Genomic DNA, 20,310 nt, shown 5'->3' on the forward strand with positions numbered 1-20,310 from the left:
ATGTATTAGTTTAGTGAGACTGTGGCCTGAGGATCCCAGGATTACTGCTCCCAGGTGTGGGCTTTCACCATTGAGTCTCAGTAAACGTTTCAAGCCTGTGGCTTTCAAGTATTGAGATGGGCTGCACTAAAATCTAGAAATAATTTAATAATAATATGATCTAACAACAACATTTAATTTGAGAGGTTCTGTAAAAATCTAGTAAAGAAAGAGCGGAGAGGGAGAAGGGTTTTCCCATTACTTTCTTGCCACTTAGCATGCAAAACTTCATACATTCAAAGAGTGCTTCACAGTTTAAGAGGACTTGGGCAAATCAAACCCAGCAGCACCCATACATCTGCATAATTACTGGGGTCCAGATAACAGGAAACAAGCTCTAATTCCACCATCCCTATTTGCAGGTGAAGCCTTTGACAATAAAAATGAATACAGCTTGAGTCTCGCTAGTTATATTGAACCTTTAAGGTGGAAAATGAAAAAAAAAAAAACAAACCTGGGTTTGGTGAATAAATCAGCACCATCATCCCTGCTGGGGAATGCGCTGGTTACCTCTATTACAGCAGGAGGAGGTTGGTGCCCTGTGCCCAGGCACTGATGCAATCAACTGGGGGGGGCTGCAAACACAGCTGGAAATAATGTCCTCAGACCATCCTCACCCACAGAGGGCTAATATCCAAATGGGCTGAAATGACAGAAGAAAAGGTCAATTCTTAGCTGGTTTCTGCCACAAAAGCCCAGGACCACAGAGAAGGAAAGCTGCTATGTTCTCTTAGGTGATTTAAATTGATGGTCTAAAATGAGCATTAATTCCTCTCCAAAGCATGGTTTGCTGGGGTGTCGTGGGCCCCAGAGTTTTTTTGCTACCCCTGGCTGTGAGGGTCTTGGTGGCAGGGAGCCAGCCCACTCTCACCAGTACCTCTCTACTAGTTTCGTTGCCATTACTATTTTTTAAGGCATCACAAAACAATGGAGGTCTTTAAGCACGCAGTTGAGCTGTGGGGGAGAGATATTATTCAAAACAGAAGGCTCTTACTTCTATTCTAGTTGTTCAAAGTAAGATTGCAGAGATATTTGCTAATCCCAGTAAACAAAAAATCCCTGCAGCTGAGAACCATCTCCAGAAAGCACAGGCAGAGTTGGCTCTCCCACGCTGTTCCCCCACGGTTTTCCTTCTTTCTTCGTCATGTACAAGAACAATACTTGTTTTTCACCCTTTGCCCTGTGTGGGAAAAAAAATAAATTCAATTTTTTTCTTGGAATAAGAGATACTTTTTTTTTTCCTTGTACCTTTTCTTCCACAGACGCTAACAGGATAGTCTCAGGATCCTCAGCATCTGTGCATCTGTGTAAGTTCAAGGCAACGTGGGGAGAAGATGGCAGTCAAACATGTTACAGTGATACTAAGTGGCATGGGTCTAAAAATGCTGTGGTTTAAGGATAATTTAGAATTTTTTTGGCCAGATGACTGTCTTGTTACCAGTCCTGGGAAAGGGACTGCGCATCATAATATGAGCCATAGTGCCTGAAAATCCTGTGGTTTGCTGTTGAAGCCACTTGAAATGAGGGAACAGTGAGGCAGCAGGTGAATGCTCAACTTTCAGAGTCGCAGAGCTTTTCAGATAACCAAAGAGCATAAAGTTTGCCAACTAGTATTTTGGACAACACTAGAGCTGACAGAGCACATGAAGTGCTGGCAGGGCAAGATCTGATTTCAGCAGTGGAGATGTGCATTACTTCGCACGGATTATTTTTAGACAGGTGAAAGTAATTATTTCTCATTACAAAATGGGGATTGTGTGTGATGCCAGGGCTGGGGTTACTGATGTGAGCTTGAGGCCACTGCTGCCCTTGGGACAGCTGAGCCTGCAGGCAGGGACATGCTGGGGGTGAGGATGCTCTGCATGCGCTCGGTTGAGGCTTTGGCTATTAGTCAGGCTCTGGAATAGTCCCCAGAAGATCTTGGTACAATAAAATACAAAGGAAACTGTGAAAACATCCAGGAGAAGCAGCTCATTTTAAAATTCAGGTGAAGTCTTGGAGAGGACCGGTTCCCACACTCCCAAGGCCAGGAGAACAGTTTGTTTATTGCCTGTAGCTGGAAGAAGTCTTGTGAAACTTGTTTTAAAGGAAATTTTTGGCCAGTGGTGGTAGTTTCCTGTTACCAGCAAAGTTATTTTTTTTTACCTCCCATCTGACAGCATCATTAAAAAAGTTCATCCTCTCACTTAACCTTCACTTCAGCTCTTAATGAGTGTAAAGTAGGTTTGACCATCTGTATATTCCCCCTATTAAATGCTCTTTTCATAATAAATTATACAGTAACCCTCCCAGGGGTGGTAAGTCTGGCACAATAACAGTTTATTCCAATGCAACCATTCTTTTGATGAGAGTAAACCTGCTCCCAAGAGAGCAGCCATGAAGGATGGTGCAGCCTTCAGCCACGTCCCTACAATGGGCTCATTTCTCTGGTGTTTATGGCAAAAGGGACTTACAGGATAGCATTGTTTGAGACCATTTCCCAGGCTGCTCACAGTGGAAGTCCTTAAGTAACCCTGGAAAAAGGTGAGGCTATTACATGACTATTTCTTGGGACTTACCATGCTGTGCAGAGTATTGCAGGGCTAGAGGGAAGCGCTGCATGAAACATGGGGAGAGGCACGCGTTTCAGAATTATCTGTAACAGGGGTTTCTCACAGAGAAGGGACCTGCTCTGCTGCAAGGTAACACAAGAGGGAAGTGCTCTAGTCTGGCAAACAAAGACTGCTCTCAGCAGGAAATGTAAAAAATTCCTGATTTTTTCCATTATCAAAGCCAAAACCCCTCAGCCCTGCAGAAGCTGCGCCGCCTGATTTCAGGCACTGACCCACCTCAGCCATGCCTGGAGCCCTTCCACCCTGGAGGCTTGTGCCTCTCCTCTCATGCTTCAGCCACAAAGAAATAACTCCCCAGGGAAACTGCAACGCTGGTAAAAGCCTGGGAACAAGTATTGGAGGTGAATGAATGAGATTTCAGACCGTTTTATTCCTTTTAGCGAGGGTCACTGGAGCAGCTGAGCAGCCTCCCACTGGCTTTCGAAGCAGCTTCTCCAGGACCCTCCTGCATGACCCTCCACAGGGCTTCACCCCTGTTCACTTCTGTGGTCGTGCTGCAAAGGTGCTGGTTTCAATTTTTTCTCTCGGCAGCATTTCATGAAACTATATTATTTATAGTCCTGTGTCCATTCACATCATCTTTACTTTCTAACAATGAACTTAACAATGCCTTTGCAAGCCTTTGTTATTTGCCGAATGCTGTGGGGTACTGTATTTCTGAGCTAACAAGCACTTCAAAGAGCCTATGATTTGTCTCCTGGGTATGTTATCTTGCTATTAGCTGTAAATAGGGATGTAGATAATGTTTTACATCTGTACCATTAAGAAGCAGCAAATTAGACTCTTCCCCAGCCTCTTCCCCTAGCTCACAAATCTTTGTTAACTCCAGGAAAAATGGAATAAAAAAAATCATTGTTTGTAAAGATACAGACAAAACTCTGCAATTCATATGCTTGTGAATAAAACAATTGAGTTTTTTAACGAGATCTGGTTGAAATTCAATAAATATTCCTTTTCCTGGAAAAACTCCAAAATGTTGCTATTTGTTTTCATAGCAAAATGAAAAGAAAGCCCAAAGCATCAGTTTCCTTTACAAAACGAGATAAAAAGCAATTAATTTCAAATCAACCATTTAGAACATTTTGTTTCAATGAAGTAGATGTTCTATTTTCAATAAGGTGCAATACAGAACAAAACACTTCAGAATGAAAAGCCACTTAAGAATAAAAAATATCAAAATGTTGCTTCTCAGTGCAACTGAAACATTTATTTTCAATGTATCTGCAGAATAAAATAAGCAGCTTCTAGGTATTCTCTGGAAGGTTTTGTTTTCACAGACTGACTGGGCAGCAGCTTTCGAGCTGCCTTCTACCCAGCCAAATTTCTGTCTCCTTGCAAGCTTCCTCCACAGGCAAACCAGAGGGCAAAGGCAGGTAGCAAATAGTTGCAGACACTTGAGCAAAAAGTACTGACATTCTTCCTCCCCAGTGCTGGATTGATTTTGATCAACTCCCAAAAGGCAGGGGCACAAATGCTTTTTAAAATTTTCTTTCCACATTGACAAAACTCCAGCCTTTTGGCTTTTTTGAAGTACTGATTCTGTAGCTGAGATTTTGAAGCCGAAAGGCACAGCTTAGTTTTGGACAGAGGGGCTTTCCAGGCAAACAGCCTATGCTGGACAGCGTGTCGAGGCGGTGGGACAGACAAACTGCTCGGGCTCCCCGCTGTTCCCCAGCCCTCGCCCTCCCAAGAAGCTGATGCTTTGCCTGGCCTCCCTGCAAATGTGCCTGCCACTCAATATAACATTTTCAAAAGCAATGTATTCAGAGGTCTGAGGTCCCGGCTGAGCACTCTGAAATCAGGTTTAAACACCACGGATAGTTTTTGAAGACCCAAAGGACCCAACCTCATCTCATTGCCTGAACTCCATTTTCTTCCATAACTTCTGCCTCAAACACATAATACCCCTCGCTTAGTTTGGTAAGGAGTCCATTTTGGCTAAATTGATATATCTAAATTAATTTGCTATCAGAGCACCCCTGCTGGGGTTTTGCACTAAATTAAGTTGCGTTTTGGAACTGATTTTTGTTAAAATAGTGCCACTTCCCACATACACAAGAATTCCATGGCTATAAACATGTGATGACCTGCCCAGACACTCCCTAAACCTCCATCGATCACTGACTGATACATCCCCTAAAGCAGGACAGTTTCTACGCAAACCTTATTTAAGGAGATGTATTCTCTCTTGGACACATCACAAAGATTTTTGTGCCAAAGGCGTCTCATGGCAGCCCAGAACATCCCCCTCCTGCATGGCTGCCGTGGGGGCAGCCGTGGGTCCTGGGCACAGGCGTCCCCACAGACGGCAGAGTTTGGCCAGTCCGTGACCGACTGGCATCACTGCAAACATCATCACTTCACTGTTAGCCTTTTCCAGGGTTTTTCCTAACCACACTGAGCATTGGCTCTCTCGTCAACAGGAAACACCCCACAGGCAGGTTTTTTGCCTTTTTCTTCCACACCTGATTTTCCCTCCAATTTTTTTCTTCCTGGGAGCAGTGTCATCCCCTGGAACTGATAGAAAGGGACTTGTGAACATGCTGCCAACCCGTCTGCTTGCTGGCATGAGGAAACCGTTGCAATCCACTAGGTATGCCATTTCTTCACCAAATTCATGTTTGTCCATCTCTTAACATATTAACCAGTGGCAAGGTTGGCATGAGCCAACCTCTCTTCTTACAACCACAGACTGATCTGTTTTGTTGGTAACTGCCACCAGGATAGAGAACGGATGTGTCTGCAGCTGAGCAGACACCGGCACCTGTGAATACCTGGTTTGTGGGTGGTGTTTGGGGAAAAGGGAAATCCTTTTATCGCAGGACCAGTGAAATAACTTCAGCAGAGCCATGATTTCCCAGGGAAGCTTGGTGCACTTTCAGAAGATCCAGTTAGCATGACTTCGGACTCAGGGAAACCTGGAATTTGGGAGGGATGTGCCTGCTGACGGGCACCATGGCAGGGACTGTGGTGCTTGAGGTAAAGCTCTGCAAAACACAGCAAGCGCCTGCTCTCCTGGTTTTTCATGTGAAGGTAGATGTGGTTCAGCATAGCTTATCGGCACCTTGCTGTGGCAGGCACCATCCTGCAGTGATGCACACTATGGCCAGAGCACAAAAACTGCCATCTCAACTCATAAGTGCTGGTGATATGTAGGTATCTGCGACAGCAATGACCAATGGAAGCAAATTAAATTTCTATGCAATATTCATAGCTTTCTTAACTGCTCCCTTCCTACCACAACGTGATCCCCTGACATACTGGGCTAATTTTGCCGTTTTTGTTTCACTCCCTCCTAGTTTTTGCTGTTGAATTTTACCTTTTCTTCCCTCTGGCTCCACAACAGCTCTTTCTCATTGTCTGATGGAGATCTATTAAGTCTGAGTTGCTGGGAGAATCATTCTTTGTTAGATTTTAAGATGTATTTTCTGTGTATCCAAAGCTGGTGGAACTTGCATTTCCCATTAAACTTCTAAGAAGCAATGATCCAAATTTAGGTATTTGAAGAGAAAACAGGAAATTGCAGTGAGAAACAGCATGACAAAAAATTTTGCCCATTAAGATTTCCTGAAGTTTTGGCTGGCTGGCCACATTTTTTTTATTATTTTTTTTTTAAAAAAGGCAAAACAAGACGACTGTGTTAAGAATCTTACCAGAAACCATGCAAATCTGTAAGAGAAATTCACAACAGGCTTTGTGGAATATAAATCTCCTCAGAACGGTGTTACTGTGGCCACAATATAAGACAAAGAAAGTGGTATGATAAAAAAGGGATTTAAAAACTTACTAAAACTCAATTATAAGTGAAACTTTAAGATATATATGTTATTGGCTGGGCTACAAAAGTTAACATCAAAGTAATGAATGCACCAAGCTGTTTTCAAGTATAAATTGTGTTTTGTTTAATATTTCTTGATTTCTAATGAATTCAGTTCAAAACATTTTGCACACTTTTAATAGCATTGGATTTGTTCACTCCCTGCAACCAAACAACCAAAGCACATGCATTTTCAAATGGTGATCATACTTAAAATGGGAAAGGGGGCAGCTGCAATGGAGATTGCACTGAGGAGCATGGGTGAGCACCTGAACTTGAAATACAGTGCAACCACCAGAGCAGCGATAGGTGTGGGAGCTCTGCACTTTTGAAGACTACATCGGAGGTGGGGCTCAACGCTGAGATGTTGTAAGGATGCTGAGGCACATGATGAGCTGGGCACTAATCCTGCCTCCATGGGTACAACTTCTCAGACACCTGGTGAAGGCAACTAGCTGCTTTGAAAAGAATATTTGCTACAGGAGACTTACCCCACTGCAGGGCCCCAATGCACTTACCTACTGCCCCTCACTGCTATTTGCTCCAAGAGAAGTTTCCCTTTATTTACTCCAGCTGTGCACTATGCAATTAAGAACAAGACCAGGTGATGCATTTTCAGACCCTCTTCTTTAAATCTTGCCTTTTTACTTCCCTCTGGGGTAGTTGGTGATTCCTGCTACTTGGCTTTTGGCTCATAAAAGCCAGCAGTCAGAAGGGTTGCCTGTTCTTTCACTTCCTTCATGTGCTCAGAAATGTTTCTAGGAAAAGCACGCTAAGGTTGTGGTGTTGCATATCTGCATGCAGTAAGGGGAAAAAAATATTTTTCTTCACAGAAATATGGGCTACCTCATCCACAAAGTGAGTTACTGCACATTGAGATAATGTGGCACTGGGTTTGCAAACATGGAAGCTGAAACCATGATTTTTGGGTCCTAGGGGAACTGAAACCCGGCTCTGGATACCAGACTGTAGTTGCTGGATGTCTTAGAGCATGAGGGTCTGGGTGGATGCTCCTGTTGTTTTAGTAAGTCCCGATAGCCTTCTTCAAAGGGCTGCCATGGAGTATCTCAGGGAAGCAGGAGTCAGGACAGGCACATGAATAACTTGAGGCTCAGGTACTGCCTTGTCCAAATACGAAGGCAAGGGCATAACTCCTTTCTGTGTCTTTGTTTCTTTGTCGTCCTCCCCCCCCCCCATCCCCCCCCCTGCCCTGTGTAAAAACACTAAATTAAAAGATCCTTGAAAGATCAGGGGAGCAAATAAAGCCACAGCAAAGGTTAAGGCACCAGCTTGATGATGAAGTGTGCTAGGATCTGGTGAAGGTGCTGTGTCTGCTCCAGCCTCAGCAGCCTGTGAAGAGGGAGCAAACTGTCCCAGATGTTACTGCTCCCTACCAGCTTCTGCATCCCTACCCCTGGAAGGGGCTGTTCTGCAACCCAAAACAGCAGGAGCAGCCCCAGTGAAACGGATGTTTATTAATACACAGGCCTTACAGAGGTCCCTTGCAAAAGACACCTGTTCTCCATGTCGGGCAGAAGAAAGATCCTTCTTTTAACTTAGACCTAAAACTCAGCAACTTTAGTTGTCTAAATCGGGAGTCACACACGCCCTGCACATCCATCAGTGAAACTGCTGAGCAGTGAAATACCAAGAAGGTTGTGCTCTCCCCCAGCATTCACCTAGAGGTGCTCACAGGTGAGCCCAAGGCATTTAGACAGTGTTATTAGGAAATTAAATGAACACCAAAGGGGATTCTAAGCAGACCAGCTGCATTAGATAATAAAAGGGTAGTGACGACACTGATTGGGTGCATCAGGGCTGGTGTGGCTGGAATGGCCCCATGGAGAGCAGTAGAAAGATGGATGAGTTGCCCCCTGCTGTGCTTCCTCCAAGCATCCCTTCCCCTGCAGGTGAAAAAGCCAAGGAAAAGAGAAGCAAAGACTGTCCTAAACTCATGGATGAAGGGCCTTGCCTTTACCGGGTGTTAGCTCACTGCGAGGGCCGTGCCCGAGCTCTGCACTGACATCCAGGCTGCAAACTTCCCAGAACGCTCTGTCCAAGCAGCTGCTCCCGAGGGCTGGGTTGAACTGGTGGGTATGTGTTGCAGCAGTGGGCACCTATTGGGAACAGTGTTAAATGCCGTTCCCAGTGTTTGGGGGAGTGCTGCTGCTGCTGCAAAAAAAAAGATGTGAAATCTTGGCTGGCAGTTCCCCCTGGGGCTGTTCTTTGTGGCACCAGGGATGGCTGGGTGCTGCAGGGAAGCTGACAGGCTTTGGACCACTGCAGGCACAGGTTTACTGAGGAGGCCAGTGAGTTGCAACCAGCAAGCATGCTGCCAGCGTAGGCAATGGGATGAGACAGTGCTCGAGTGTTCCTGCTTGTCCCCAGGGTGAAAAGGCACCTGGTGGCAGGGGATAGCAGGTCCTCCCTGGCTGGTACCACGTAAAATGTTTGCTAGTGCTCAAGTCTCACTGTAAGCTAATTCACTGAATAACAGAGGGATTAGTATTTGGAAAGGGCAAGCCTGAGCAAAAGATACGATGTGGTGTGTGTAGTCTGCTTGTGCTCATAAACCTGCAGGTAGGATCTCAATGGGTCATGGTGATGTGCTCGGGCACCGCAGAGCCTGTGCATGCAAAGGGCAGCCTGCCCTGCTCCCCTCAGGGCATGGCAGAGGGGTCAACTGCTGCTGGAAGTATTTTCATGGAAGAGGACTTATGGATTGCACACAGCAGCAGACGCTTTCTAGTTCTTTGTGTTCGTTCATCCATGTCTCTTGTGGTTGGACTTGACCTTAAAGGTCTTTTCCAATCTAAATGATTCTATGATTCTTGACTTAATTTAGTGGGAGATGTATTTGACTGGACACATCTAAAGTGGGTGCAAACTGACTTTTATAGTGGTGCTAAGCATGAGCAGAGAGAGAGAGAGCGAGGCTACTATTTACATTGCCACATGTTAGAAAAGCTGAAACTGAAATAGTTGTGATGGTGGTATCATGCCTATCGGGTCATCCCTGATGCCTTGGGCATCCCAGAGAGGGTGTACGGTCTCCATCCGTGGAGAGAGGCTCAAAACCTGACTGGATGCTGCTCTGAGCAACCTGCTTTGGGTGACATGCTTGAGCAGGGGAGTTGGTCAAGATGACCTCCAAAGGTGCCTTCCCACCTCACGCAGCCTGTGATGTTACAAACGATGAGCTCTTAGAAGCTTTGGCATTCTTTGTTTCTTAAGCTCCTTCCTATCGCCTTTGAGTGAAAATGAAATGGTCTGTGGATCAGTCCCCCTTTCCCTCTGGTGAACGGCTGTGGTGGGCCTCCAGCCAGCGGTAGCTCTGAGGGCAGCTGCAGCACTTCTCCCTTGCCATGGCTGCCAAGGACACCAAAAGGCCTTGAGCCCCAGAGCTCGAGCAACAAACTGAAAACTGAAGAAAAACCTCAAAGCGAGCCAGAATAGAAATAAGAGTTTAAAACAAACAAACAAACAAATTCCATACCAAAACAAAAACCCCACCAAAATCCCTTTGCTACCTACTGCACCCTGCAGGCTGGTCCGTCCTTTCAGGCTTCGCTCACTCTGTAGTGACTTTACACATTTCCCACACTCTCCTGTGCTCCTGAGTGAGCAATGGCCATATCCCCAACACGTGGCCTGCCCTTCTCTTTGATGGGACATGATCGGCTTGACAGACCCATTTCTGCTGTGGATAGGATGGGGCTGTCTGCAGATAAACTCGTATTCTTGGAAGTGGGCAAAACTGGAGCTGTATTCCTATTTGTTTCTGTGTGCCTTTGCACACAGACTGCATTGAAACTATTTCATTAATCACTTTTCTCTCTCGCACCCACAGCTCAGGCATGTGCATGTTGGGGGGGGGGGGGGGGTGTTGCTTGCTGCAGGAGATCTACACAGACAGGAGAAAGGGGTAAGAAAGACTTGCCTTCTGCAGCAGCATTAGCTGCAAGAATCAGACTATCCTATCTAAAGGTTTATCTGATTTAAAAAGAAAAAAAATAATTTAAGAAAATAAATGCATTAAAGACTAAAATGTTGACAGTAAGGAAGATTGACCTCTGGTCCTTCAGAGGAAAGTATTTAACTATTTGGCTCTGTCTTGCTTTAATACTGCCTACTTTGATTTTAAAATCACCTACTTTGAAAATAGATTCATATATTGCAGTTTCCAAACAGTGTGGAGCTCTGCTGGAAAAATTCTTTGCTGAAGGAATGGATGTCATCAATGTGTAGTAAGAAAAGGTTGATTGATGTGTTCTAGAGTCTGTTTTAACCTGTCTAAATTACAATGTTTTCCGGTCTAATCTGTCATTTCTTAGAAGAAAATAATCAACTAATGTTTTTAATCATTCATTTATTGCCTAAGCTTTTCACGGGAATTGGCTTTGAGTAATGTGGGGTTGTAGTCTGTTTTCTTTAAGTTGTATCTCCACATTTGTCTTGGCATCATCAGGAGGGTATTCCCCTGCTGTGGCAACCCTCAGGCGAATCCCTTTGTGGCTGAAGAAAAGGCAGATGCCTTTTTTCCTACTCCAGGATATGTCCTCAGGGATTCAGCGGCTTTACAGAACTGCAAGATCTTCCAACAGCAAGATCTTGGCTGGCCCTTCATACTCCTATTGGGCTCTTGTTTAGCAGGAGGGGAAGGGGAGGAAAATCAGTCTCAGCCAAACAGTACGTGGTGCATGGGAACATCTTCACGCATGCTCGTGTTCGTGTGCTGTGTCCAGCAGACTCGGGCCCAGGGCTCTGGGCTGCTCCTGTTGTGGCAGGGTGCTGGGAGATTGCACGGGGCAATGCCAAGGACCTGGGGGCTTTGCAGCGTTCAGCGTCTGGACTTGCATGTGATGATGAAACCTGAGGCCGTGTTTAAAAACCCTGAAAGGCAAAATATCATTCGAAGCCAACAGTAAAAATGAGGCAAAGGGAAGAAAGGAGTTACTCCCTTTTAGAAAACAATTTCTGTTCTTCATTTATTACCTCATTGTTCACCTGCCATTTGAATTTCTAATGTATTACTTCTGCTCTGTGTAGTGTTGGATGCTGATGAAAATGTCTGTGAAATTAGAATATGATTTGAATGCAACATAAAGGCTAATTTTATTTAAAGTCACATTATCTTCAAACTGAAGACCTGTGTCCAGTTTATATCCTGTTACTATTTATTGCTTGTACCATCAATGTGCCTGGGAGCCCATATCCTCACTGTGTGAAGGACTTAGAGAAGTGTCCTCTCTGCCTCTCTCCCCCCATCTCTTCCTCCAAGGATTTGTATTTTTCTCTTGCTTATGCATGCTTTGTGAGCAAGGCCAATACCACATCAGGTGGAGCCAGCATTAATCCAGTGAAGAAAGAGCTGAAGGGAATACCCCACACATACGGGACCACAGCCTGGTCCTGGCATGCCCCCCTGGGCAGCTCTAGCACAAATTGCCCTGGGTATCCCCTGCCCGGGAGTGGTGGTGTGCAGCAGCTCGGGCAGCGTGCTGCAAGCGAGCCACCTCCACTCATCTGCACAGCACCCTTCAGCCATATGGTGACATTTGCATCTTCATCCATCACTTGGTATAATGAAAATACAGGCATTTGTTTTGCTGCAACACTCGTCTTCCAGGAATGTCTTGACATTTATGTCCCACCAAGAGACATTATGTTATGTCAGGATTTTATTCTTGTGGCATTATCTACCCCAATTAAGGATGTCCCTACCTGCTTCAGCCATGTAGCAAAGTAACAATGAAGTTGTATTAATTTCTGAGTCTTTTGAAGTTGTAACGAAGGAGGCAGCTGATGCCAGGAGGATGGGCGTCCCATCCCCGCAGCCTGCCTCGAACGCTGCTTAATGCCATGCCATGCAGTAAAGCTCTCCATCATGTGTTCAGAGCAAACCCGTGTCCTCAGCTCCAGCAGCCCCAGCACTGGAAGAGGCACTATTCCTGCATCTCTTTTTTAGATCAGCTACTATAAAACAGAAGAACTGTGTTTATATGATATTTTGCAAAGCCAGCTTTCTGGAAAGCGAGGAAAGATCAGGCTTAAATCAGCCTGAGCAATGGGAAAAGCACTCACCACGCAGATGAGCGCAGGCAGCGTCCATGGGTGCATAAGACTTTTTTCTTGCCCCCATCTCCCTTTCGTGGCGTGCAGCCTGGGTGGCCAGTGGGGCAGGTAATAAATGAGGCAGCTCTGCGGAGAAGCCCCAGGCTCCTGCGTTATTCAAGTGTCTTAGCACCTTGCAGGCAGTCCAGGTGTCATCTGGTGCCATTTGCTCACCTCCAGCTTCTGCCAGGTGCTGCAAGTTGTGTCCTCTCTTCTAACCTTCCTGAGGTGCACCAGGGCTGGACCAAATACCCATAAGGCCACATGCAGGATGTAAACCATGTGGCTTGCTACCAAACAGCTATAGTATAGTATTAGCATGTTTTTGCTCATAGAGGAAAATGTAATGGTTTGGGAAAAATGAACTGCGGGTGAGGAAGAGAAATCATCTCCTACAGTTTTTGCAAGTATTATCAGACTGCAGGGCAAGAACATTTTTCTTCCTTATGCAAGTGGAATCAGTTTCCTCTAGCATTTACGGAAGCAACTTTTGTACAGATGCATATATCTATCTACGTATAATACAATTCCTGGACGCTTAGAGATGCTGTAAGAGTCATCAAGATTTAAGCACAGTGAGCCAGCATGGTCAGAGGGTTAAAAAACTGCTTAATCCTTCTTGCTGGAGTAGGTTTGCATTAATGAAGTGCCCCTCACTCCTGCAGGGCTGTAATTCAGACAAGGAGACAAGTTCCTTGAGGGTGCCCTCCCAGGGCCTCTCCTCCCAGACATGGGTGAGAGGTGCTACATCCCAAACACAGCTTCATGTCCATTCAGCCACTGACTTCTTGGAGAAGACTGTCATTAAAATTGGAGACTTTTTTGTTCTGCTATTCCTTCTTGGAGATTGAGTGTTTGGTATATTGAGCACTGCTGGTTTAATTACAGGGCTCTTCCCCAATGTGGGGCCAGTTTTCACAGTTCATTTACCTGCCTTTCAACCTCTGATATGTCAAAGTAAAAGTATAAAAGTCTTAAAATCACAACTTGGTTAAGAAAAGAGGGATTTTTTTTTCTTTAAAAAAGGTTGAAAAAAGACTTGATTGGAAATGGAGCCAAGTAGGTCTGACAGTCTAGGTCAGTGGAAAACAAATTCAGTAATAACCTACGAGATGATTGCTCCTCAGCACAGCCACTCTTCGGCCTCCCACTGCGGCTAGTGCACCCACCGCCGGTGCCGCAGCTGGAGGGACCCCCTGAGACCCCCGCAGGCAAAGGCCAGAAGACATGAAAAGGGCTGTTCCAGCTGGAGGCTGGCTGGATGCTGGGCCGGTTTGGTATTGTGGAGTGTAAAGTGAATTATCTGTATCTTTAGTAGGAGGCTTGCTCATTGCTGTGTCTCATGGGGAAATTAATGATTGTCTGCAGCTAAAATCCCTAAGGCACGTATATTCATGTTTTAATTGTTACTACTGGAGTCCCCCTGACTTTGTAGTCTCTCTATTCTCTCTCGTTAGCAGAACTGGTAATTGTGTTTTAAAATAATTACAACATTTCCTCTGATGAGCTTAGCTTGTTTAGCCAGGTTGGACAAAATTTAGAGGGGATGTAATATCTCAATAAACATGTTGGGTGATAAATGCTGAGGAAAGCAAAGAGCTCTGTGAGTTGAGGGATAATATTAGCTCAGGATCAAACGGCTACATATTGATCATGAATAAATTTATCCTGTGAATCAGAACACAGTTTCTGGGTACCTGAAGAGGCAAGTTCTGAAGAGCTTGCTTGGTCAGGGAAATGGGGGACTTAGGCTAGTTTTGAGACAGAGCTTCATGGCTCCGCACGAGGGACAGAATAGGTGAAGGGAGGAATCCTTGGAGAAAAGGGATGAGGTTTGTGCCGTGAGACCTTGCATGCAACAAATTAAATCCAAAGGGGTTTTGAAGAGACACCGGATTCCTCTGCTAGCACTGTGCTGGTACTGTCATTACCTCGTCTTTCAGCTCTCTGGGGTGCCGGGAAGGACACGTCTCCTTGGCCTCCCCTGGTGCTGGTGACTGGTGAACCGGGGTGGGGGCAACATGCACCATTGCTGCCGGGGCGTTTGCTTCAAAGGAGTCTCGGTGTATGTCCTCTTTTCTGCTCCGCTTAAACCCGTCACCAGAACTCGGTCTAGACAGAAGGGACAACAGAAGGCTTCTCATGTCTGCTCTGGTAGCATGATCCTGGTCTGCTTTGTTGGTCCATCTAGGATTTTATATTTTTTTTACATTTTTGCAATAGCACATCAATTTGCAGTTATTGGAGAGCCAGTGGTGTGAGTGGTGTCCCTGATCTTTCCTGTTCTCTTCCTGTGGATGGATCTTGGTTTATTATCATAGGCTTTTAGTTTGTTGCAGGGGGGGATGCTCTGTGGCCCGCAGCACGTCCTGGCAGATGGGTGGATATCCTGGGGTCCCTCTACACTTGACAGTCACTGCCTGGCACCTTGTGATCATGACAGTGCCCCTAGCTTGGCATTCATTTAGGTACTAAGTACCACTGTCCATTGCCCCGCAAATAGCTCTGGAAAGCAAGAGGGTTTTAGTCCAGAATGAGTTTTTACAAAAGGTGTATTATCATGACTAAAATTACCCTCCTGTATCTATCTGCTGTGCACTTTTTTCCAGTGTTCATACATGAAGTCACAAAGTTCTATTTAAATGAAGACTTTTTTTGCTTAGAATAAACCTTCTCTTTAAAAATGCTGAGTTATATCAACTGGGCCTATGATAGCTCAAAATATAACATTCACAGAGTGGGAATTATTTGCAAAAAAGCTGCTTGTTTAACTGTGAAGTGTCTCTCTGACAATTAGCAGTGTATTGTCTTTGCCTGAGACACGATTGTGGAGTTGAGCCTTCTCCCATAGCAGGTCATAGGACTTGCTGGGTGCACCCCTTGTAGCACTAACTGCTGAAGCTGAGTTCTTGGGGACAGAAAAAAAACAAGTTTTGGCTAGCTTCTTCTGTTATATTCTTGAAGTGTAGGAAAATGCCATTGGATGGACAAATCTAGCAGTTTTGACAAAAAAAATTCTGGTAATTTTGGCAGTATGGTGTGCACACTGAAACAATATTGAGTTTTCAGAGAATCGAGGTTTTCTGTGAGACTGTGATGTGACATTACCTGAGAGCGTGGCCTGTCCTAAAAAAGCAGGTTCTTCCTTTTTTTATCCTTCTGCACTCACTGTTTGAAGTTCTCTTCTGAAAACTTTGTACATAAACCACCACAGACAGAGCCAAATCTGGCCTAGGGAGCAGCACCTACAACTTCTAGATCCATGAAGAGATGTAAATCAGGCAGTATGTCTATTTTTTTACTTTGTGTGTGTGTGTGCGTGTGTGTGTATGCAAGGTAGAAGGATGAAAAAAAGGTTGACAGTGAGCACAAATACTGTGAAAGCACTGATTCAATATCTGCACTCCCGGTCCGTCAGTAGCTCTTCAGCTCCTCACTGCCCAGCTATTTCCTCCTCTGTTGGAGCAGGGTACAGCAGGAGTATTAAACTCTAGCGATCAGCTTTGGTTAACAGAACACAAAAGACAAAACGAGCTCGTCTGTCAGGAAGATTTGTTTTGGAAATGCCAGCGGGGTCAGAGAGAAGTGAGAGCAACTGGTCTAGCAAAAAGACGAGTCTGAGGAAGACATTTTTTGGGCAATTTCACTGTTCCAAAGCCTGGAGCCGTATAGATGCATCTGTGTATGTGCATGCAGGTAGATGTGGTGTGTCAATGGCAGTACTTCTCCTTTTATCAGAACAACATTTCCTACTGACATTTTTATCTTTCAATATGGAAGAATTTTTTGTTTGGAAAATACAGCTTGGAAATAATTAGTCTTACTTTACATTACACTTTTGATTTTAAGCACTTTACCATGGGCAAGCTAATTAATTAATCATGGATACCTTAATAAAGAAATACAATAAGTCAATAAATTGTTCATAACCATGGCTAATAACTTTGTACAATCATAGATGTGCACAGGACCATCTCTAAATGCCAGCCACGGGAGCCTGGCACACTCTTTACAAGTAGAGTCTGCATAGAAATTGTGACCAAGGATTATTAAAAGCCACCCATTTCACAATCTGCCACCTCTCTAAATGAGAAGCGTGTGGGTGTGTAATGTCAGTGTCCTCTGCGGGGGCACACGGTCGCTTCCATGTGTGCATGGGGTTCTTGTGTCTTAAAACAGCAGAAGTTGCTGTGCCAGGTGAGGTTTTTCTGGACAGCTTTGTCACTGTCCATAAACAAAATCAAATCAGTCTGAATTGTTAGGAATATTTTTGTCACTCTTCCCAGTTTACAGGAATCCTGCACATTCACTCCCTGCAAGAGGAAGTCCTTTGAGGGTAGCTTTTCATTACGTAGGAGCTAAGATGGGTATGCTTGTAACGCTTAAAATGTAATTCCCTCTTTCTACTCAGAACACGTAGCAGTCGCACTGTGAAGAACAAGATCAGTGCCATCACTCAAAGACTTTGGAGTCACTAGTGTAACATGAAGGCTTTTCTAGACTATCCAGGCAGTGCATGCAGCCCAATGTTACTTATTTATTCTTCAGAATCACCTACCATTCATGGCTGTTTAATCTCATACACAAGTCATACAAGGAGGCACCTGCTTTCTGCCACTTACGCTTATAAGCCCTAGAAACAGTGGCTGAACAGCAGCTTTCTCACTTCCTGTAAATACCCCGGTATTTTGAACACCCCAATTCTTTATGAACATCCACTTACCAAAATCCACATAGCGCCCAGTGCTGGGCCAAAGCAGGCTGTGAGGATGGTGCTGTGAGAGGCCTGTGGGATCTCCAAATAATATGGCTGCAAAAATATTTCAAAATGCCCTTGAGTCTACAGAGTTTGACTGGTTTATACAAGAAACAGTGGGCTTGTAACTCATTCTTATACAATATTAATGACATTAAACAATCTTTTCCCAGATGATCTGAGCAGAGATTATTATTTCCTTCATTGCATTTATATTTACAACAGATAATAAACTTTAGGAGGCACAACAGAAAGCAATTCACAGTGTGCCTCTGCAGGGGCTCTAATGCACAGTGTTAACTTTACTTCCCCCTTCTGTGTACACATATCTAATCAGGATTGTACAGATTTTTTTACAGGTTTTACAGAATCCCCATCACTAGTATCTGAAGTGTTTCTGTGGTACTTCAGTCAGGCATGGGCCATTATGTAATATGACTTCAGAGGGAAAAATGTAGTTGCAGAAGAGCATTTTACATTAGCAATACTTCTGTTTAGATTTGAACCTTTTTGAGTTTCAGGTGCTATTAATGTTACATGGATACAGTTCTGGCGGCAATACTAAAAAGCTGTGAAACCAAGGCTGGGTCATATGTAAGGATGGGAATGACCATCTTACAGCGATCACAATGATGAAAGCACTGTTCATCAATGCTACCTGGCACCAGTACCATGAAAAAACTGTGAATTTCCGACTGAACTTTTTCTGCCTGAAGATACGCAAATAGGAGCCAGGCCTTCCTGAGCCATCAAGTCTAGTCTCCCTCTATCCCTGTCCGCCACTTCATGTTTTCCCATTCACGTCTGCCAAGCCCCACTTCAGCATGTCAGCTTGCCCACTACCCAGGCTGAGGCTGCTCCAGAGCCTCTGGTGCCTGGGAAATTTCCTCTCACTTCCAGCTTGATACTATTAGTGGCAGTTTGTACCTTTTGCTGTAGTGCCAAATATACCTCTTGGCTTTAATAATTCTTTTTTCTGGTGTTTAGTTGAACCACACTGTATTTCAGGAGAAAAATCCCATCACTCCCTGCCAATGGTTTCTACAGTGAACTGCTTCAGGATGTTTCAAGGCCTTGCAGGGACTGGCCAGCCACTCTTACCCATCTGGATGTGTGCCTGCTCTAGTCCACGTTCATTCATACCGCAGACAAATGGCTTTCATTGTATGCCATTGCATTTAAAAATTAGATTATGTTAGCAATTTGTTTTCTGTATTTTGTAATTATATTGTTTAAAGTTAGTCACTGGATGAGGTAAGCCCATAGCCTGGTGGATGGGACCTCTGACTACACTTCTGTGTGTGGTCACATTCACCTTCTCTCCACCCTCAGGAGTATTTCATTATCCCTTGCAAAGTGGTGGTCACAGAGTTTTGCTCCAGGAGAGCCCATAGCTGGTGGTTTGGGCACTCAGGCAGGTCCTGTGGGCTCAGACCCTTCTCGGTGAGGTTTCCTTATGGAAACCCTTGCTACGGGGATTTGGGCAGGCCGTTGGGGTCCAGAGGGTCTTTCCAGGGGACAGCAGGGACACAGGGTGTTGATGAACCATTGTGGCAGGTTGTGGCAGTACACTTCTCCATCCCCCGTCCTGCCAGCAGGAAACGAAACTTCTCCAGACAGGGAGAAGGGGAAGGGAAAAAAAAAAACCCTAAACCCTGGAGGCCGCAGGTTGACATTTGAACTGGCCAGTTGAGACGTCCCAGGTACACTGAGGTGACCTTTTTGGCCAATAGGGATTAAATGACCACAGGTCAGATTCGACAGGGGTATAGACGGGGTCCCGCCGGAGGACGTGTTGGAATCAGTCCTCCTCGGAGCAGTGGGTCTGCAGTCGGGGTCTCCCCCTCGGGTCGGGGCACCGCCCGAGGTAACTCCTTGAGGGAGAGAGCCCGCAGCTTTTAGGGGAGTGATACGCGCGTTTTGAGCCATCACTTTAAATCCTGCGGATTCTTAAGTCGGACATGTAGTACTAATTCCCCTTACACCACTGAGCCTGTAGTTCACTACTGTTACCGGAGCTGTAACTAACTTTTCTACTGGAGAATAAACCTGAGCTTTAAGACCTTTTGGATTTGAGTGTGCTGCATCCGTAACACAGGTGAGGAGGGAGTCACAAGGTTTAAACTGGTGACTCTGCATCCTGGTGTGGCAAGCTGGTAGTTTTGGGGCTCTGGTGATGCGCTGTACCTTGGAGCTGTTCCCCTAGCTTGTGGGCACCAGTCCAGCCATGGGGACCTGGACACCTTCACCTCTTCAGCACAATGGCCGAGCACGGGAAGCTCAACCTGTGGCTGCCTGCCACGGTCTGAAACTCTCCAGCTGAATGGTACTGAAGCCAGGGCAAGGATTTTTTGTTGCACCACCGCCATCAGCAGGGGGAATATTGCTGAAATAAGATAAGCAAATGGTTCAATGTTACCTGGAATATTTTTGTAGAAACTATGGCAACAGTCTCCCTCAAAATAATAGCAGCTTTGCTGTCTGGGAGCTCACCTTGCACCTGCTTAAGTTGTTACTTGTGGCTAATTCCTTCCCTGCGCTAGGACTGCCCGAACAGGTGAAGCCAAGCACCTAAGAACCTGTTTGAGAGTTTGGTCATTCAGCCACTGTGGCATCAGAGGAACAGCTTGAGACTAATTTTCTCAGTGAAATCTCTGTGTATTCATGTGACTATGTGTGTGTCTCTGTGTATGATTTTCACCTAGATCATTTTAATTTATAGATGTATAAAAGCTCTCACAGTTTGCTGTTCGTCCTGCATTGTTCTTGTACACGGACAAATAACTCTTAAAAACTGTGTCAGAACCAATTATTTATGGCCTGGGGAAGGTCTCATTTTTCATTATATTTTATCATTCTGCTTTATAGTAATTACAGTCTGGGACTATTTGCTTATTTACTCAAACCTTGGTGGTTTGGCAGTATTTCTAGGTACTTCGCAAGGCAATGCAAAATGCAGAGAAGAGAGTTGC

This window comes from Accipiter gentilis, chromosome Z, assembly GCF_929443795.1.
Source record: "Accipiter gentilis chromosome Z, bAccGen1.1, whole genome shotgun sequence".
NCBI lineage: Eukaryota > Metazoa > Chordata > Aves > Accipitriformes > Accipitridae > Astur > Astur gentilis.